The sequence below is a fragment of the Thunnus thynnus genome, chromosome 21, assembly GCF_963924715.1.
Source record: "Thunnus thynnus chromosome 21, fThuThy2.1, whole genome shotgun sequence".
NCBI classification, from domain to species: Eukaryota; Metazoa; Chordata; class Actinopteri; order Scombriformes; family Scombridae; genus Thunnus; species Thunnus thynnus.
Genome location: NC_089537.1, coordinates 4673132 through 4695813, shown reverse-complemented (window position 1 = coordinate 4695813; position 22682 = coordinate 4673132). Strand labels below are relative to the sequence as shown.

The following is a 22682-nucleotide window of genomic DNA, read 5'->3' as shown; positions in this document are numbered from 1 at the left end:
TAATAATCAATAAGGAATCAGTGACATTGTTAAATGGATTGGACAGTAATTATCAATCACTGATGTTTCTCAGCATAAATTTCTGGGTAAACCGTCTTTACTTTTCTCTGTGTGCTTGAAGATAATTAAAGAAACTCGCAGTTTTACTGTCCTTTGAGAAAGCCCCCCCCATTAACACCATCTTTCAAGCAAGTTGAAATACTTCTTTATCATAATCCTAAATCCTTTGAGTATAATAAACCAATTAAAGAATATTTAATCCTTCTATTTAAAGTGCAAATTGAAATTTTTAAAAAACAAGAAGCAAACAGCGCTACAGATACCAGAAATCAGTGTGTTACAGCTGTAGTGTCTCTGGAAGGACAAAGGGAAGCTAAAAACTTTTAAAAACATTAAAAGAACATGAAATGCCTCAATCGCATTATAGAGGAGCAACAAAGGGCCAGTTTCTTAAAGGGGACGTATCATGCTTTTTATGATTTTATACTGTTATGATGTCAGATGTCTACGTTAAACATGGTCAAAGGTGCAAAACTTGAGGTGAATGTATGTGAAAATGCTCCCTGTAACCTGCTCTGAACGCTTCGTTTGCAAAGTTACGTCTACTTCCTCCTCATGATGATGCTAATATTTATTTATGTGTTTATTTATGTGTTGTTGGCCTTGTTCACTCACATATTTCGGATCGGATTAGAGCTCAGACATGTACAGATGTATTTGAGAAGTTGACATTTTGAGTAAAGAATAAGAAAAAGAAGCAAAATCGTACTACTGTTGTTTGTTTACGTAGCCTCCAGAAGCTAAAACCGCCTGTTTCAGACAGAGGCTGAACCGAGAGGCTGCATAAAAGGACCAGTATAAGATAAATAAGGAGTTTTATGACCTGTAAATCATGGAGAGATATTCCACTACAGCCTAGCGGAGCCAAGAAGTGAGGTTGCCGGCTGCCGGGCCACCTGCTACTACAGTTTGGAGTTTGAGAAATGACCGTGATGTCTTCCATCGGCTGTTTTCACATCCTCCTCCCCTCCCTCACCTCCCCTCTCTCTCTCTCCTTCTCCCTGCTCATCTCTTTTAGTGAGACAGACAGCACCGAGGCTGAGGACACACTGATGTCTGGCTGGAGAAAACACAAATGGGTCGATACACTGATTGCCACATCGCTCCCGAGTCACGGGTCAGGTCTTCCTCTGACGGACTGAGACAAATCCATCAGGTTGGACCACATACTGATCCTGTAGGTGCTTGCTGTCAGACTCATGCTAATTTTCATTTCTACGTTGGTAAGGTATAGGTTAGTCGTTGTGGGGATTCAGGGAATTTCAATCTTAAACATGGATTTATTTCTCCAGAATCAGTCTTATTAAACAAAATGAACGTCACACCCATATTCAGATACAACGGTTTAGTCAGGACTGATATAAAATGGAAGATTAGTGTATAAGGGTATATTTTTAAAAAAAAAAGTAGTTTGATAAGGTAATTATGGTCAAAAATGTGACAGTACACTGAACATCTTTGGGTTGTAGACTGGTTATGACAAAAGACGTCATTTTAGGTTGAATCATCGGCTTTGAGAAACATTTTTCACAATTTTCTGACATTTTATTGACCAAACAGATAATCGATTAATAGAGAAAATAAGTGATAATGAAGGAACATATGGACATCATGGTCATCATGTGAAAGTGAGAGCTCTGTAAAGCTTTGTCTAGGTCTGTTAGAAGGAATCTGTAAACAACTAGAGGTGCCTCCCCAGGGCATCAAGGCCGTCAATATATACTAGTGACTTTCCTTTGTCTTGTCAGAATTCTCCACGGAGACTCTGCGTACTCTCCGTGTCTACAATATATGTTTGGTTTGGATTAAAGAGACGCTTGACTTCAACCAACCTCAGTCTATTTGGTAATTTTTACCTATCATCATCATTAATTGCAGCCCTACAATAGAGAAAACACCCTAAATCCATCAAATTACCAACCTTATGAATCTCTGACTGGTCTACATGCACTCATAACATAATTTTCAATCAATTAATAGTCTGAATCCTATATAATTATACTGAGAATAGCTACAATACACAGTTCAAGTTCAACCAACCGGTCAGTCAACAGTCTAGTCCAACTGTACTACTGCAAGTCTTCAGCAGGGGCTTTAATTAAAGACTGTTTTCATTATCGTTTCATCTGTTGATTTTTTTCTTATCACTAATTAACTGATCATCCAATCAGTGAAAAACGCTTCCCACAGCCAAGATGGTGTCTTCAAATCTCATCTTCTATCTGACAAACAGCCTCAAAACCAACAGAAATTCACTTTACAAAGATTAAAAAAAACAAATACAAGCAGCAAATCTTCACCTTTGAAAAGCTGGAACCAGAATATTTATGACATCTTTGCTTGATAATGAGAAAAAACAATTACTTGTCGTCTGCTAATGAACTAATAATACAAATTCAGCACCAGACGACTGTTAAATTGTGATGAGTAAACCACTGAATCAGTGAAACGAGCAAAACGTTGAACCCCAAATTGCTGAACATAACTCAAAAATAACCTTTTTCCAGGATGAGTTCAGGCCACAGACGGAGGAGTTGTAGGTGTGAACACATGATTATTCTCACCATATGCTCTCAGCCTCTACACATAAACAAACACACCAACACACAGCCTTAAAGCCTCTGTTCCTTCTCCAGAGGAAAGTGAAGTGAAATAAAGACGCCGGTCCTTACTGATATATGTATGGAGACTGTAAATCAGCTTTGCTAGCTGTTTATAAGGAAAAAAGAAAAGGCACTAGTGACTCTGGAGGAACCTTGCTTTGCTAATTTATACTTTAAAGGACAGCTTGAAATAGTTTCTCTTCCAATCATCCTCCAGAAAATGTCCCCAGATGTTGCCAAATAAATAGGCTTTGATATTCTTACACGCCTTATCCGTGGCTGGCAAAGCTCGCAGTCTTTAAAAAAAAAAAAAAAAAAAAAAAAGCGGAGCGCGGCGTTGGTGCGTCTGACAGCTGAGCGGGACCCTGTGATGCCGGTAACGACATGAGGGATGACAACAGAAGCTTCCGACATCAAAGCCCCTGCAGCTCTGACACACACACACACACACACACACACACACACACACACACACACACACACACAGGGAAATTTGCAGCAGATTACCAAGGCCAGTTATTCATCAGTACTTACACGAGCTAGGTTACAAGTCAGAACATTTACACACACACACACAGACAGAGAGGCAGCTCTGAAATGCTTCCTGTTGCTCATTTGTACATGAAAAAGAAAAAAGAAGCGTGTCTCTCAGCATCCTATCGACACTCACTTAAAATAATGGGCCCTGTTGGGGGGGAGCGTATAGATTGGAAAATGAATCTGGGAGCTTCTGTATGCCAGCGAACGGGCAGGCGAAGCAGATGAAAGGGCTTTAGAAAAGGGACTCTACAGTACCGGTAGTGGCAATTTGTCAGGATTAAAGCCGGATGGTGTCTGTCTTTGTGTGTGTGTGTGTGTGTGTGTGTGTGTGTGTGCGTGTGTGTGTGTGTGTGTGTGTCGGTGTGTGTGGTTGTCGCAGTGTCAGGTGTTGTTCATTACCCCGAGGTTGTCAGGGGATCGTAGCACTGATCTGCAAGCTTGCCAAGGTCATCTGAGGCTGCGCTTTCATCCGGCAACCCCACACAACCTCAGAAACTGGGGCAGCGTTACTTCCTTCATCTGTTCATCTGTTGATTATAGTTTCAGTTGGTAGTTGACAGTGATTTTTTTTTGTCCAACCAACAACCTCTCAATTTTCACTTGTGATTAAGGCTGCAACTAACATTTATTTTCATTATCAAGTAGTTTGGTCTACATAAAATGTCAGAAAATGGTGAAAAATTTCGATCACTGGTTCCAAAAGCCCAAGATGACATCTTCAAATGTCTTATTATGTCCACAACTCAAAAAATATTCAGTTTACTATCAAAGAGGACAAAAGAAACCAGAAAATATTCACATTTGAGAAGCTGGAATCAGAGAATTTGAACAATTTTTCTTTAAAAAAAAAAAGGCTCAAAGTAGCTGGTGATCAATTTAATAGTTGGCAACTGATTAATCGACTAATTGTTGTAACTCTACTTGTGATTAATCATTTAGTCTATAACTCTATAAGTCTATAAAAAGGTGACATCTTTAAATGTATTTGTTTTCTCCCGTCAAACATTCCAAAACCCAAAATTATTCAGTTGACATAAAAGTGACATAAAACAGAAAAATACAGGAAATCCTCACAGCTGAGAAGTCGACTCAAAGTCAAACAGACTTTCAGTTTTAAATCTGATGATAATATTTCACAAAATGATATTTCACTGGAGAATGTGTGTTGGTATGTTGTTGTTATTTAGTCTTTAAGGGTCACTTTTAGCGCTGAAACGATTAGTCGACTAATCTGTTAATCAATGGACAACAATTTAGATTATTCATCATGTTTAGCTAACTGATGGGTCATTTCTTAGACAAAGATACCAAACATCCTTTGGTTCCAGCTGCTCAAATGTGCGGATTTGCTAAAATTTTGACATGATGAAAGGTCAGGTTAGTAGGATATGCACATCTGTACAAAATTTTGTGCCAAACAATCCAGTAGATGTTGACTCATTTCACAAGATAAGTGAAACCTTGACCTGCTGGTGACGCTATTAGGAAATTAGAGGAACACCAAAAGTCGGCAGCGCTGATCAAAGTGTTGGACAGACCTCCACGCCACTAGCATGACTAAAAAATGAGATTTCAAGATGTTAAAACGTGTATCTTTTTCAACGCAGCGAGTGTGAAGAGGAGTGTGAGGGGTAGTGGGTGGAAAAAAAGAAAGAAAGAAAATGAGAATAGACTCAGAGAGCCTCTAATGATCATCTCTGTATCAACATGAGCTGAATGACATCCTTCAACCTGCACACACACACACACACACACACACACACACACACACACCGACAAACCTGTGATTACCTCCCTCTCCATCTCCAACACTAGTCTCTCTGTAGCATCATCTCTCTTTGAACTTCACTCTCGCTACACACACACACACACACACACACACACACACACACACACACACACACACGTTGTCTGTTACAAGAGCCCTGCAGCAGAGAGAGAACCAGAAAAAAAAAAAAAAAAAAGACAAATGTCAAACATAAAAACACACAAACACACACACTGTACATACACAGCGGTCACGCCTGACCTTCAGCGGCGTCTCCCGAGGCCAAACATGTGAAAGGCTACCTGTGCTCAAGCGAAGATTCCCGGCGGCCCCCCTCTCGGTAGATGCTTTCAAGGAACCTCTAATGAAATTGGCTCAGCAACACAATACTCCCCCCTTTTTTTCTGAGCCGATTCTGCTTCGCGAGCTGCACTGAACTCGGCTGATAGAAAGCCTGAGGAAAACAGAAAGCAATTGGTTTCCACAAAGCCTTCAAGACCTGCAGCTGACAGTGAGGGCGGTTACTGTGGTGGTCAGCAACATGTAGCTAACATTAAAGAAGGAGCTAAAACCTGAGCACACACACACACACACACACTCACACACACTGACAATGAACACACTGTCCTCCCGCCCGCAGAGGTCAGGAAACGTGTTGAAAACATATTATGCAAATAGATTTCCCTGTGTTTGAATGCAGCACTTCCTCCTACACACTGTGTCACAAAGCCATTGTGTCAGATAAATTCATTACAGTAGCTGTCAGAGAAATCTTATTACAGACCAAAAGAGAAATCACAACCACCGAGTGTTAAAGACGGAGTGGAAGAAGCTGGAAGATTCAGTTCTTCCCGTTTCTGATAGATGGTGAATCCAGGAGTTTGATTCTGGGTTTGCAACAGAACCCAAAAACATCAGGACCGACAGTCTTAAAGAATAACAGTCGATTAATTAGACAGAATCAATCAATCATTTGAATAATTTCTCAAGCAAAAATACCAAATATGTGCAATTTTCATCTTCTCCAAGTGAGGTTTTGGTGATTTTCGCTGTTTAATATCATTGTTAATTGAATATTTTTGGGTTTTGGACACACAGCTTTACTTGTGATAAACATGTTTTACTATTTTCTGACATTTCATAAACCAAGTGATCAGTTAATTCAATCAATAAATCAATTTCCTTCAGGTTCAGCTTTTAAACTATGTGTTATACTGCTAAAGGTAACATGCTTCAAGTGTCTTAATGTTAAAAGTGTGTTGCTTTGAGATTGATGCAAGAATAGCATGCTAAACTTTAGCATGCTAGCACATTTGATGACGTTATCTTGGGCTTTGGGAAACAGTGATCGTCATTTTTCACCATTTCATGGACCAAACAACTAATCAAGATCAATCAGTCAAGAAAATAATGGATAGATTATTAGCAGGTTTCCTTTAGACTGATGCTAGAACAGCATAGTAGCATGCTATACTTAAACATGTTAGCTGCTAGCTGCCATGTTAGAACATGCTGTATGCTACATGGTAAATATTAGCATATTAACATTATAATGTTCATATGCTGCCAAGCTAACAAGCTACACATTACATCACCTTAGGTTCTTGCAACTTGTGATCTTTCACAGTTTTTTGGCATTTAGTAGACCAAACTAATAACCTATTAACTGAGAAAATAATTGGCAGATTAATTATGAAAATAATCAGTAATTGCAGCTCTAAAAGATCAGGATGAAGTTATTCTACATGTTTCTTATTGTCAACAAATCCCATGAAAATAGCAAAGCCAATGATGCATTTTTCTGTCTTTTGATACTTTTTCCATCTTGAATATCTTGTAACATGAACAGTGTTGTCACAGTGGGGGGTGCTGATGCCGAAGGCTCCGGCAAAAAAAAAAAAAAAGTTTTAAAAGTCTATTTGTGACAGCGTGTAAGTCAGTAACAAAGACTTCAACAAAGACTTGCAACTTCTCTCCGGAATACAAGGTCAATTATTTCTTTATAAAACAAGTGACAGTCTCTAATTTAACCTCTACTAATGAATGTCTCGGTGGTGATTTTTTCCAATTAAGCAGATATTAAAGATGGTATGTTTGCTGGCGTGTTTGCTTGATTGATAGCTGTCTCGGTCTATCACCCTCAGCCGTGCTTGGTTGCCACTTTTCTCGTCCTACTTCGGCTTCACACGGGCCGAATTTTGAGTTTCTGCCTGAAGCAGCTGACAAAACGGTGTTGAGTGTAAAAATCACGCTCCCGGCTTCAAAGAGTCCTGTCTGAAAGGCCTGCGGGCGACGTCACAGATACCGCATCGATCTTCATCTGTGATGGATGCTACAAACCCTCAACCATCAACACAGACAGAAGAGGCGTCGGATGTGAAATTATGTGTGAGAAGGTGCATTTTGACAAGCGTCTTTAAATAAGAAAATCTCTTCCTGCTGTGTGGAGAAACAACATACTTGACTTGACGGTTGTTTTGATTTCGCTACATCTTTCCATCACATTTACACATCGCACTCTCGTTGTTCTGACAGCAGCACAGGTGCGGATGGAAACCGAGTTGAGTGAAATGAGATACAGTAACACCTGGTGAGAGCATTTTGCACAGTAACCTAAATGTTAATGACTTGAGCAGTTGGTGAGAAAATTGACAGGATAACAAGCTCTGATGAGGCCCGCGGAGTTAATCAATGCCAATGACATCCGATGAGATGGTCGTAAAAGCACCAGACAAAAACACACTCAAAAAAGACACAGTCAATGGGAGGCAGCGAGGACCCGGAAAACAGTCAATGAAGAGCACAATGCAAACTCAGCAAGTGAGAGCTAAACAGCCTCCAGCAACAGGGGGAAAAAAAAAAAAACCCAGTTTTACAGGGTCAATGTCGAATGAAATGCACTGGCTCCCTTGTGCAAAAAGAGAAAAAAATAAAAAAAACTCTGGTAAATGTCGAATGGAAGCAGATGGGAGAGGAGTTTCACAGCAGGAGCGACGGTGTGCTACAGAGGTCATAAATCAGCTGCTTGGCATCTTGTGTTGTCAGCCAGGCAGCAGAGTAAGACCGCGGGCATGTTTCAATCAACAAGCCAACAGACAAACTGACAGCACGAGACGCAAATAAAAAAAAAAAAAAAAAAAAAAAAGGTGGCCCAAGGATTACGACCAGCTCGATTGAGATATGAGACAACGTGGAGGAAGACATAGATCAAAGCTTTAGAAGAGGAGGGAGGACACGAGACCATCAGTGGACTTCTAAAAAAAGAGAGACAATATATGCAAATCAATCTTTCAAGTGGAGGGGGGTATATTTCCGGAGCTGTTAATCATGGCAGCTTTAACATGCAATCAAACATACAGTACTATACAGAGGCACATCCTGAATATCCTTGCAGTCAAAACCCATCATCTCTTTGCTCTTTTCTCTTTCTTTAGCTTATCAGTCGCCTCAAATCGCCCTTTGCTACCTCCGTCTGAACTCTGCTGCTGTTATCATGTGGTCAGATCCAATTACAACAGGGGAGGAAATGGATTATTGTCATTGGATTGTCAGAGAAAAAAGGGCAAAACATGAATTAAAAATGACAGAATTGGTGAAGTTGATGTTGGAATCTAAATTAGAGTCTCCCCAGTTTATAAGCAGGGCCGATTTAGCTTATCACAGCCTCATACTGGCGTATAGATATGCCAAACTTGTGTCCACCAAAGAACAAAGATAAATTAATATTTCAACTGTAAAATGACTGGTTCAGTACATATCTTGGCCATAATTTTTAAAAAGCAGATTTAAAGGATCCAAACATAAAGACATTTGTGTTAAAAAACGATTATAGTCCGATATATCATCATCAGGTTTTCTGAAATACTCAAATATTTCTATTGGTATCAGGTTATATCCATTAAACTCCTGGACAAACTGCATGTGTTGATGAAGATCATGCGATATGACTGGAAGCTCTGGGGAAGCTGCTAAATGGACCTTGTGATGTGGTGTTTCCTCCACATCCTTATTTTGTTTTCAGTTTTGTAAAAACTAATAAAAACGTAGATTTAAAGCTATCTTGCTCCAAATAAACTGAAATATAAACTTTACCAGGTTGGCAGTTTATATTTCTTCATCTTTAAGTCAATAAAATGTCAGAAATAATAATAAAAGCCCCTCTCAAGCTACCAGAGTCTAAGTTGACATCTTCAAATTGCTTGTTTTGTCTGACAGTCCGAAACCCAAAGACATTCAATTTACAGCTTTATAAAAAACGGAAATGCTGCAATTCTTCACATTTCAGAGGCAGTAAACAGACAAAAGTTGGCATTTTTGCTTGATAAAATGTCAAAAACGTAATGTTCTGCCAATCGATAAATCAAATCTCAGCACTCAGTCTAACCAAGAATCACAAAACAGTCCAAACATTGGTCATCCAGCTTTCTCTAGATGGAGTCTTCACTCACTAACATCCTTTCCTGTGAGTAAACACGTCCAAACAGACACCAGAATTTCATTTCGACAAACAAGAGCAAATCTATGTCAATCAGTGAGGAGGCGGATTCTGCTTTCCTTCTGCAGTCCTGGTTTGGGATTAAGTTTGATCAAATGGATATAAATACACACGAAAAACCAGCCTCGTCCAACATTAAGTAAACATTGTTACAGGAAATGCAAACGCTCATTTTGAGGCCAAGTGTGGACATCCACAGATGCAATCTCAGAAAATCCTGCCTTTGGGATTTCAAAAATAGCAAAAAAAAGGAAGCCAAGAAGGATGTGCTCCATTCCTCTTGGACTTCAAGAAAAACCCTCTGACGTGACTTACAGATTCTGTGATTACCAAACCTGTGGCTCGCAAAATGAAACTACCACCTGCCCCTGATTTTCCGCTGTTATCCACCTGCGACTTCTATTCATTCATTCTATTCTATAACTATTCATTCAAGAAACTTTATTGTCCGTTAACGCTGGCAATAACAGAAATTTGTCCTTCGCTGGTGTGTAGCTCACATAGAGGTACGATACAGTACATATTTTTCAGTGAAATTTAAGAGAGAGGGGCGAAGTGAAGGTTTGTTTCACCTGACAGTCAGCTCCTGCTTTCAGTCAGGCCACCCAAGGAGTGGACAGATTATCATCGGCTGTCGGGGAGGAAGCAGAGCGGCAGGATCAGTCCCCGACCCGCCGAGGTTAGGCCTCTGGATGCAGATAAAAGCTTTTCCTTTTCATCAAATACCTCGCAGAGAAAACCAATCCCAAAAGCTGCTGTGTGGCATGGCAGGACTGTCAGGCTTAATACTGCAAAGTGGTTAAATTATAAGAGAAGAAACGGCAGCGTTTTCAGAAATATGGTGCTTACCAAATTGTCTTGGTAAGAACTGGGAGAAGCGTGGTTATAATCCTTTACCTGCTGCTGGGTTTTCAAATTAAATTAATTTCCAGAAAGCTATACTTCAATTTTAGTAAAATTTGAATACAGGGAATTCAGATTTTTTTCAAGTGTTATCATCCTGTCACCGCCTTTCAAGCAGAACTTCACTGATTGGCAGCTCCAGAGAAACATCGACACAAGGAAATCCTGCAAGGTGACATCAAGTGAAAATGAACACAGCACGCTCATGTTTGCCTTCACAGCCAAACTGTGAAGCTTTAAACCAAAAGGAAACCACAGGGAGCGCAGAGCGAAACACATCTAACGCTGGCAAGTCAAGCTTTTTCTGGACGAAAGCACTAACGTCTCCCTTATTCTAATTCTTTCCTGTGATCGAGGATGTGTTCATAGCACGTGCCAGAATTTAATTTGGAGGGGATCCATTTTTGTCTCACTTAGTGGGAATGAATGAGAAGCTCTACTGCAACATCAATTTGGCAATTTAGGCTGATAAATTGGCTGTATTTGTAAATAACACTCTTACCTAATGCAGCTTCCAAAATTACATGTTTTGGTGCCATTAAATGTCTTCTAGCATTGCAAATATCCAACATACAGTTTATCAGGCCAAGCAGTGCAAGCCTCATAAAGCTTTCTAATAAACTTAAATTTTACATCAGTCATATCAAACCCTTGTTTACAAGTCAGATTGAGTAAGTAAACATGTAAATTTGGCCCCTGGATTAGATATTTTAGCTGCATAGAAGTCTGCACACAGTTTGTTTCTACGTGTGAAGCTACTGGTTGCTATCTTTGCTGTTTGGTTAGCCAGCGTTGTGATAGCATCTCATTATATAAAATAGGTAAAGCTGCTGATAGGCCACTTTTCTGTAGCCTTGCTAACTTGGCTAACAGTAATCAGAACAGTGATAATACTGAAAGAAGGTAGTCAGAGTAAAGATGGTAAAATTTTGTATTTCTCAACCTGCAGTTATTGTCATTAATTGTGGCCGTCCTGACTATAAGTTGCGCCAACTTTGCACTCACCATCTCCCTTGTTAAGATTTAACAGGAAACGCAGCACAAGCCTCGTAAAGCTTTTCGAACCACTTGTCTGAATCTGAGTGAAAGGAAACACTGAAATTAGCTGGATAAGCTACTGTCTGTCCCTTGTCTGATTAGCTGCTGGTGGACTTGTAGAGAAAAACATAAGTTAAGAGTAACAGAAGACATCCGTAGGCTACTTTTCACTAGCCTTGCTAACTAGGCTAACGGTAACCATCCTGTAAGAAGGATATCAGAGTAGAGCTGAATTATTAGTCAATTCATTAAGTAGTACTAACAGAAAAGTAAGTAGTTAATATTGTGATAATTGATAAATGTTTAAGTCATTTCTCAAGCAAAAAAGCCAGCGTAGAAGCTTGCTGGCACCAGTGCTAGCTAGGCTATCCACATCGGTCACATGATCCATGTCTTGCACCTCATGGTGGTCCTTCAAGAGTCTCCCAAAGTTGGGTGAATATTTTGACATTTTTGGGAAACAGGCTTATTCTGATGTCTGTGTGGAGCCAGTGTTGCCAAGTATTTTGAGTTGAAAGTGGCAAAAACCTGCTAAAAAAGTCGCTAGATGACGTTACGCATTAATTTGCATATCTGTGACGTCATGACATAACCACAGCTCCCTGGTGAAACAATGTGGATCAGTGATTGGTCATTAACGAACATTCACAGCTCATTCACGTCTCTGTTTGGCTGATGATTGGTCAACTGAAGGTGCTACTGAACACAGTCAGTCCAGAGCCACATCCACAATAACACTAATTCACTGGGAAATACTGGCCTTTCAAGGAGAGGAGTTAGGGTCTGCCCAAAAAGTTGCTAGATTTGTTGCTAGACGGGGTTTATTTTGAAAAAAAAGTTGCTAAAGGGTTCTTAAAAGTCTCCAAATCTAGTGAGGAAGTTGCTAAATTGGTAAGACTGTGTGGAGCTAAACCTGGGAGGTGATTAGCTTAGCTTAGCATAAAAACTGAGAGCGGGGGGAAACACCCACCCTGTCTTCAAGTTCAAAAATCACCTCTAAAACTCACTAATTAATACACGGTATCATGCTTGTTTAATCTATATGCAAACAGAAATGTAAAAATGTTTATGCAAAGCTAAGCTAATTGCCCCCCGGCTCTTGATAAATACTTACAGACATGACAGCGGTATCTATCAATCTTCTCTCAACTAGAAATATTTCCCAAAAAGTTAGAATATTAATTCTTCCTCATCCAGATACAGATCACATGTTAACACCAGTGGTATGAATATATTTTTATACTAACTATGTGTCTCATTTGGCCCAAAACTTCTGAGTTCTTGGATTCAGCAGTGAATCCAGGTGAACTCCTCTTCCACAGCGAGGATAAACAGCACCTGGTGCAAAGTGCTGAATGTAAATCTTTCCCACTGAGGAAGCAGCCAGCTCAACAAAGATATCAATATGGACACCTGTGGGCCCTCCTGTTGCCATGACCACCGGCGACGGCAGCAGCAGAGTCACTGTAGCGCCATCGTCACCGGCTGCCGGCGGGAAATCAGCGATTCCTAAACAAATTAGCCCGGAGAAAACTGCTGAGGCCCGAACCCTTTAATTACATCAACCTGAAACCAAATTATAGGCCGACTCTGCTGCGTGTAATAACTAATGCACATCAAACAAGCCCCACTCTCCGCCCTCCTCTCCTTTTTCCTCCTCCTCTTCCTCCTGTCCCACTCCATCATCAGTTTGGAACATTTATATCGAGGTATTCATTCCCAAGGGGAGACAGAGAAAAATGTCAAGACAAGGGGGACGTGGCTTATCCTCCCTGCCTGGCCTTTACGCTTCTCGTTCTATCTCTCCCTCCATTCTTTTTTTTTTTTTTTTTTTGCTTCCTTTCCTCATTCATTCTCCACCACTCTGTCTCTTTCTCTTTTTATCCTGTCATCTACATTGTGCAGAGCGCCTGCAGTTCCTCTGAGCTTCGGCTGTGTAAGCAGAGTAGGCGAGATGAGAAACAGAGGTGCTGCACTCAGAATAGTGAAGCGGCAATAGCCGAAGAGGTTTTGGTGATGTAAAATGATGCCGCCAGTGGAGCAAAATGAGATATCTGCCTTTTTTATAAAAGGGACAGCAAAGAAAACAAAGGATTCTGAGTAAGGTTATTTCTCTTAAAAAGTATGTTTATAGTCTACAGAACTGTCTCAAGTCATGTTGAAACAATTAGTCGCTTAATCTAGTGGTAATATCAGGTGTCGCAAACAGACGTCACGAGATAATTAACAAAATTAAGAAAAGCACACGTGTAATTAATATAATTAAAGATGGCTGAAATCCATTTAGCTACATTGTTAATGTTATTTTTGACACTTGTGAAAAGTCTGCTGTGAAAAAGGCCCATCTTTTTCCTTTTTTATTATGAAATACGGCATCAAAATGTAACTGTATTTGAAAAGAAAACTTTTGTTGAACTGCTAGCAACGTCCAGTGTTTCCGTTTCCACCACAGGAACTTTCCCAGTGTCCCAGGAACTATTTCAGGAACCATACCTCTGTTTCTGTGACCACAGGAACCAGGGACTAAATTTAGTTCCTTTTTCCATATTTGTCGGTGTAAAAGTTCCTTCTCTGGAGGTACTGTCTAGGGTCTATCAGGGGCGGCGTTGGCGGTCAAACACAAAACTGCTACTGGGATCAATATTATGATCGGGGGCATGAATTTCTTTTCATTTTTATAGACATTAAAAAGTTACGTTTTCAGGTTTATGACTAGTTTTACAAAATGAAGAAGAGTGTTGGTTGAAAAGCAAAGAGCACAAAGAAAACAAAGCAAGTGAAGAAGAGAAACATTTATGATTACATTCTACAGGAGAAAGCAGATCAACTGCTTTGGAGACAGGTGTTCATTCATTACATCCATTCAGACTTATAGTCGTGCAACAGTAAAAAAAAAAAAAAAAAAGAACACGACAGCATCTGTGTTGTTGTTTACTTGTGTTAAAAACTGTCTCGAACATCAATATGTGGTGGACAGTTTTGTTCCTTTGGCTCCATAATTCTTGGAACAATTAAGTTGAAAAGGGCTTTAGGACAATATGTAGACCGAATCACCTCGATTTAAAAAGGGTCGCAGGCTAAAAAGCTCGGGAACCGCTGGATTAGTCAACTGACAGAAAATGTGTCAACAACAATTTAGATGAATCAATGATTTCAGTCATTTATGAAGGAAGAAGGCAAAACAACCAGCTGTTCTGTTTTATATCATTGTTAACTGGATCTTTGACTGGACACATGAAGCAGTTTGAAGACATTTGGAAAGTAGTTTTAATATTTGTAGAGTAAATGATACATTGATTCCTCATAAAAGATGAACTGATAACCAGAATAATCACTAGTTGCAGCCCTAGAATTATCTCTATACTGAAATATTCACAAGTTACATTTATTCCAAAATGACTATAGGGAAGAGTTAACCAGAACATGTACTGCATAACCCTGAAGCTCTTATCAATTAATTATAAAACATTACGTTTAACTCCACGTCCAACTGCTTACCTTTCTGGATAAAAAGACAAGAACAGCAGCAGTGACCACACCTTGTGAAGACAAGTCATATTGTTTATCTTCAAGCCATTATGGCGCCATCCAGGCACTAAGGCAATTAATTACTGAATTATACCATGCTGGTGCACGATGAATGCAATAGGCCCTTGGGGCTTTTTTCTCATTACCAGGTACACATTGTCCTACAGAGGCGAAGCAGGGGAGGCTTTTAATAACATTTAGTATTCAGATTAAACTGTTGTATGCAGCCAAAGCTGCAGCTTCCAGGGTTTCGACTCCAAAGTAGGATCAATTTACAATCCAATTAATTCAAATTGTCTGGAAACACGCTCGCAAAGAGGAAAACAACCGGCTGTCCCTTTTAATGCAAAGACAAACATGCGTCTAGAGCAGCAAGAGGGACATCTGATGTGTTGGACATGCAATCTTTACCTCAATAAGGGGCTATTACAGGAATCAATGTTTTCTGCTAATTAAACGCTGTAGAGAGTATTTGTGTTGTACTTAAAAGCCACTGAGAGGCGGCTACTTTAATTGGTTCTTCAAATAAAATGTCATCAGCAAAAAGGTTTATTACAACTCACAAAATGTTGTTCATCATTTTTAACTAAAAAAATAAAGAAAAGAAATATATGAAAGTTTTACTAGTAGCACCTTGATTGACATATCTCTAAAACTCCATCATCTTTAACAGGTTGTTTCTGATAAACTTTGTGCTCAAGTAGATATTTTGGGAGAAAAAAGCTGCAACTAACGATTATTTTCATTATCGATTAATCTGTTGATTATTTTCTCGATTAATCGATTAGTTGTTTGGGCTGTAAAATGTCAGAAAATGGTGATAAATGTCAATCATTGTTTCCCAAAACTGAAAAGACGTCCTCAAATGTCTTATTTTGTCCCGACCAACGGTCCACAAGCCAAAAATATTCAGTTTACTGTCATAGAAGACAAAAGAAGCCTGAAAATATTCACATTTGAGAAGCTGGAATCAGAAAATTTAAGATTACATTAAAAGAAACATTTAAAAATGACTCCAAATGATTAATCAATTATCAAAATAGTAGACAATTATTTTTCTGTCGATTGACTAATCGATTAATTGACTAATCATGGCAGCTTTTAAAATTTACTTAAGTACCTTTGAGTTATTGACTTTTAAGCTGATATTGAATCAAGGGCTTTCAACCACATTTCTTGGTCTTCATAAGCAAATGGAGTTTGCTCAGAGCTTCGTCACATGATAACAGGCGGTCATATTTACACGTGACAACTTCTATCCACTCATGAAGAATTTAAGATGTAGCTGAAAGCTCCAGAAAAAGCTTAAAAGTGGACGTTGAGTTAAGTTTTTTTTTGTTTTTTGGTCATATTAAAGTTGATATATTTACAAAAATATAAACCAAAACATTTCAGTTAAAGTCAAATAAACTATTCTTGCCTGCACATTGATGAAAAATATGGAAGGTTTTACTTCCAGCTTGAGTTAATGAATTTAAATTTATTATACTTACAAAAATCAATATATTTTTAAGAGGACAATATGTTTATCTACAGATTTAGGTTAAAGAAAAGCATATAAAAATATACATAAGATAAAAAATATGTGACATAAAAATATTATTATGGCAAAAAATGATGGTGATGATTATTATTAATTATCATACATACATATAATTAATTAAAATGTATTTATTTACAAAAATACACAATCTCTAACAGAATCTTTCAAGTCAAACTATGAAACTATCTGCATGTTGAAAATGTGAAGATATATATATATATATATATATATATGAAACCTTTATTATTATTATTGCTGCTGCAATCTTCAGCTACACTGTGTGTGTGTGTGTGTCTTTGTGTGTCTTTGTGTTAAAGTGTGTGTGTCAGAAGGGTCAGTTCCCGCTGCGCCAACTGCGACCATCAACCTCCCCGCTGGCAAGGTGCTGGGCGAAGCCTCGCCGGCTGCCATGGAGACACACCAGACACCGAGACGGCTAATGTAGCAGAAGGGAAGGCGGCCTGGCCCGGTTTGTTATTCTGTTTGTGTGCTGATTCAGATTTAAAAACAGGTAAAGCAAAAAAAGAAGAAGAAGAAGGAGAAGAAGAAGAAGAAGGGGGGGACGAATTCACTGAAGCGCTTCCTTGTGGCAATAAAGACACATTAGAGGCCCAGCGGAGGATTTCTGCTGGATGAAGTAAATGTGATGCTGCTGCGTACTCCCTAGTGGCCACAATGATATGAGGATGTTTTTTTTTTTTTTTTTTACCACTTTGCTAAATTATCTTCTGGAGGAGCATGTGTGAAATTCTCAGGCGAAAAAGCCCTTTCTGCATATTAGAAAACCATTTTTTTAGTACGGGAACAGTATTCTCCTGTGACATATGTGACAGACTAGTCTATCAGTATCAAAGCCAATCACACACATGACATATAATTTCGACAACCCCGTCTCAGGACTGTATCCCTTTTGCTGGATGGAAATGAGAGAAATGAGAATTATTCATTTCAACACTCTCTTCCCCTCCATCCCCACCACACATGACTTGTTTTATGCCCAACAATGATCTGTGGAATGGCTGCCAAAGCATATAAATTTGGCTACGAGGACAGGCTCATTGGCAGCGCTGAACAGAGTGAGCGGTGGTAAATCCAAAGACAGTACGTCTTTATTACGGTGTGAATGGATGGAAGCGACAGAAGCTCACAGGCAGACACAATTCAAAATGTGAAATGATGGACAAACTGGATAAAAAAGGATGGAGTGGTGGGGAAAAAAAAAAAAAAAAACGGGGAATGTATTATGTTTTTCCAACTGGCACTGAAACTATCACCTGTCACATAATCAGGCGATCATACAAAGGGAGCTACGATAGATCAAAACATGGAAGACTTTATCATCAGATCGTTCACCGGCTGCTGTGTTCGACTGACGAGTGATGTGAGGACAGTGTTAAGACTGCATCCTAACATTACACCGCAGGAAACAAAACTGGTGTACAGACATGAAACGGAGACACAACTGTGCTGTTCTTAGATCCCCTACTACTGGAGGGCAAAGAATAAATGAAAGGTATGTTTTTACAGAAATAAAAAGAGTCGTCAAGCTCAGCTCTACATTGTCAGACTTGAATCAATTCTATCAGTTCAAAGGCCCTTTTTTACACTGTGTGATTTTGGGTCGTCTGAGACAAAAGTTGACGTCTCAATCTCTTGATCAATCCAAAACAGTGGTCCTAGATCTCACTGTGAGACTGGCAACCTAATGAAAATACTCATTGAGTCAAAAATTAAGGAAAATTTCGGACCAAATTCACAAAATGTGACTGCTGCTACGACCCTCGTCTACAAAACAGACCAATCAGAATACGACATAAAATGACAAAGAATATTAACATTTCTCAGAGCAGTTTTTGAATAAGGTTTAGGGGGAAAACATTATTATTTTCATTATCTGATGATGTTTTGTCTATGAAATGTTTTAAAAAAAGCAAAAAAATTGCACTGAGCAAGGCCACAGTGACGTCTTCAATTTGTTTGTTCTGACAAAGATACTCAATTAAGTGTTTTATAAGACAAAGAGAAACGGCTAATTGTCCGCTTTTTGGCATTTTTGCTTGAAAAATGACAATTCAATTCAATCAAAATAGTTGCCGAGTTAGTAACAACTTATAGATTGATCGACTAATCATTGCAGCTCTAATTATATGCTAACGTTTACTATGTAACATTTATTACGCTACGGTGAATGTGCTGTATGTTGTGTAGTTCGTTTGCTTATTTTGTGTTGAAAACTCTGAAAGCACAACTCTCAGCAAAAGCCACACGATGAAGACCATGACATGCAGTTGAAAGTTCCAGAAAAAGCTAATAGTTCACCTTATATTGACATTATGTTTTCATACCAGAATGCTAAACTTAAGATACATTTAACAGAACTGCAGTAGGGCTGCAACTAATATATTTTTATTACCAATTAATCTGTCAATGTTTTTCTTGTTAATCATTTGGTCTTTTTGTCTAATGTCATAAAATGTAAAACAAAAAAAAAAATGCCCGTCATCATTTCCCAGATCTCAAATTTCTTGTTTGTCCAACCAACAGTCCTGAACCAGGAATATTTAATTAACAGCGATATGAAGCCGAGAAAATCAGCAATTTTGAGAAACAGGAACTAAAAAATTGTTTAAATCTGTTGCTGAAGTGACACAAGTGGAGAAGATGAAAAGTCGGGGCATCAATCATGTCATTCTGAGTCATCCTCTGAGGACCAGGAATACCATATTTCAATCAATCCACAGCTGTTGAGAATTTTAACTCAAGACCAAAGTGTTGGACTGACAGACTTAGATTTGTGCCGCTGGCGTGGTGAAAAATCAAATAAACTCCCCTGCTGCTAATCTGCCTTTGAGCTTCATGCTGTCTTTCTTTTATCTGCCATCCATCTCAACTTTCCTTGATCACTCATCTTTCTTCTCTCCTTTATCTCTCTCTCTCTCTCTCCTCATCGCAGCTCTGTGCCAAGGCTTCATCCAGCTACGTCCCTTTAGGGGTTGTGTCCTTGTGTGCCAGAGGAAAAATGAGAAAAAAAATAAATAAAAAAAAAACAATTTCAATCACGGCAGGTGTGTGTTGTGACTCCTCTACCCTACAGACACAACACAGCATGTGGCCTTTTCCACTGAATGTCCCCAAACAAGCTCCAGCAGGTTCAAAAGGGGAGGTCACCCTGAAAAAACTAAAAGTTTAACAAAGACCTTCCCCTCCCAGGATAACAACCATATTAACAACTCCCCTCTTGGGCCACAGCCTGCAGGAACCTGACACAGAAAAAAAAAAAAAAAAATACACCTACTATAACCTGTCTGACTGCAGCTCAACTCGACTGCAGCCGCCACTGCAAGCCAATTTTTATGAGGTGAAATAGCTTTCAGATTCAATCCCCCAAGTCAAATCTAAAAGTAAAATTAGACGCCCGTGGTGAGGAAATGTGGACAGAGGCAGGGAGATATCTGCTTTCCTGGCCAGCAAAAACAGGACAGAGGATGCAAACAGAACCAAACTTCAACATCCAACTGAAATCACTTTTGATTATCCATCTTTGCACTCAAATATAATATCAACATGTTTTTTTTAAATGCATTGGTAGTAATTTTGTATTATTACAATGAAGAAAAGGGTCATATATGGAGTGGTATTAAAGAGTAAGAACCAAACCAGTCCTAAGCATAGACTGTATATAAATATGGACGATGCCACGTCTCCACTTCCTACCGCTATGGAGAAGTGAAGCCAAAATATCTCCTTTCTGGGAGTGGCCATCTTGCTTGAGTGACGTCATTTGGAGCCAGAGTCTGCGCAGTGGAGTCGGGCGCCTGACGGAGGCTTGAGAGCAGCTGTCACAGCTGTCAATCATGACGTCAAACCCCCTTTCTATATTGTCAAATAACTAATTAAAAACAAACTTATAAGAAAAAATGAGCACTTGGACAAACATCAGCATGAAAAGAACTACCTGAAATGACAGAAACCATCTTTGGGAAAAATGTATTTGACGTGTACTTTGATTCTTTAGTTCGGCTCATGACCCATCCACTAACATGAAGGGAGGGGGACTTCCACCAGGTGGCGATCCAGACGTTTTGGCTTCACTTCTGGGGCGCTATGACATCCATCTTTATATACAGTCTATGGTCCTAAGTGACATTTGCAAGTATGTTTACATGTTTAATGTGCTGCAGCTGAGCAGCTAATTAGCTATCTAGCTGCTAACTGACGTTAGCAGTGCACTTTTCCCCGATGAATGTTTGTTCGGCGGCTCGTTCAACAAGCTAAGCTGCAGCACAAGACATATGTTCATGTTTGTAAGTTAGATAAGGAGACTTTAGCAGGAAAGCTAATGTGGGTTGTTGTTCAGAGTCTGTGGTTCTTGTTGTGTAGCAGGATGCAATCAGGCTCAGTGTGACCATCTGCTCTGACTATGATAGAACGACACGTTATCGCTTTAGTCAAGATTTACTTTGCCATGTCACAATAAGGACATAATGGACTTTATTTGAAATAATGTAAAACTACCCCCTAGTTTTACATTATTTCAATTAAACACCATCATGAAATTTTAATATAAATTTCTCCCTTTTGGTGTCTGATTTTTTCTCAAAGGAGAACACAAGACAACTGATTCACAGAGCGGATATATATGCTAAAGTAGACAAATAAAGACACTTTATCTCAGTTGGACTATATAAATAAATAGCAGTGGATTTATCTTTCACAGCCTCTCCACAATCATTAAGTATACCATATGCTGCTGGTGTTGATATTCCTTTTCTCATGATGTTTTCATGAAGAGTGGTTGTCACAGATTGTGTCATGTCCCCGTAATAAATAATGAAGGCATGTGCGAGCCGGCGAGGCAGACAGCCCCAGATGTTGGAATAAAAAGGAAAATGGGTCAGGTGTCTCGCTGATGCTAACCACACGGCTACATGACGAGTATTCGGAGAACGGATGATGACCATTTGTCAAAGCCCTTCATGCTTTAATCTATAAGCAAAACTGGTCACATGACAGCCATCAGTTCCACCTGAGGCGAGCTGTGCGTAAATTCAGAGCATGATGAGTCTATTGGCCGCAGTTTCATTAAAGGTCAAGAGGTCAGGTGCAGAGTTGTGTCACCTGTGTTGCGTTGTAAATGACTCCCAGGGGTCTTGTATATATCTCTGTCAATACATCATTCCCTGTGCAGGGGAGGTTATGTACTGTGGACCTTCACAGCTCAATGATGTTACACAGGCTCATCCATCTAAAATACCACACATCCATCACCCTCAGATGTATACCCCCCCCCCAACTCCCCACCCCCCCACGGTCCAGGATCCCATTGGCATCTCATCAAAAGTGACACATAAAACCTCAACGAACGCCGTGGTGAAACGCTCCTCCAGCCAACATCAGACCATCATGCAAATCCTGATGTTCACAACGTGCGTCTCTCTCTCTCTGTCTCTCTGTCTCTCTCTCTCTTATCGTAAATCGACCATAAAACAATCCCGCTCGTCAATCATATCCGGATCATTTGACAAATCACGCACCGGGCCCCTGTCAAATTAAAGCTCCTTATTCGGGGTAATAACAACAATTATCACTGCAAAGTTAAAGAGTCTCTTCTCTCATAAAACCCAATTACACACGAGGTTTATGAACGAAAACAAGATTTATTAACGCCTCTAAAAAAAGACGGCTCACACTACAGGCTTGTGGCTTCACAATTAGTATTCTAACCATAACGAACATGACATGTATAGTGTCTATGATTTGTCTCGCTCTGTTAGCTTTCTTACACTACACTGACTGCCCGTAAGTGTTACAAATACTACAGTAATTTTTTTTGTCTCAGTATCTCCCTGCACGGCTAAATAAATGTGCAACTCAGTCACGGTTAAGTCAAAAAATAAAAGACACGTCATGTTGCTACATGTACTCGATAAGAAGATAAAAATACAATCCAGGAAGTCCAGTTTAAATAATATGAGTCATGAGTTGAAGACAATGCATCTGATAAGCTTGCACGCTGGTTAATAATACTATGAGGCAGGATTTCATAACTCTGGGAAGCTAACACAGGGGCAATAATTTTCCTCTGCAACTCAATGATAGCAGGGTAAACAATAGACTTTGCACAATACTACACCAGTTATGTAACAAGGGCTGTCAAATGCATTTAAAAAAAAAAAAAAACGTATCAAGAACATCAGTTCACCA

The 22682-nt window shown here is 39.4% G+C and overlaps 1 protein-coding gene across 3 annotated transcripts in view; it reads right to left on the bottom strand.

The window, feature by feature from the left end:
* The window catches only part of rnf152 (ring finger protein 152), a 59366-nt gene that overhangs the window by 20614 nt on the left and 16070 nt on the right, over positions 1–22682 (bottom strand). The window contains exon 2 of one of the 3 annotated variants that reach the window (XM_067578066.1): positions 5274–5425. The exons of 1 other annotated variant lie outside the window; for it this stretch is intronic. The gene's annotated coding sequence lies outside the window, so the exon portion shown is untranslated. Of the gene's footprint in view, positions 1–3602; positions 3737–5273; positions 5426–22682 lie in introns of those variants that run through there. One more of the 3 variants, XM_067578067.1, reaches the window with a different exon arrangement.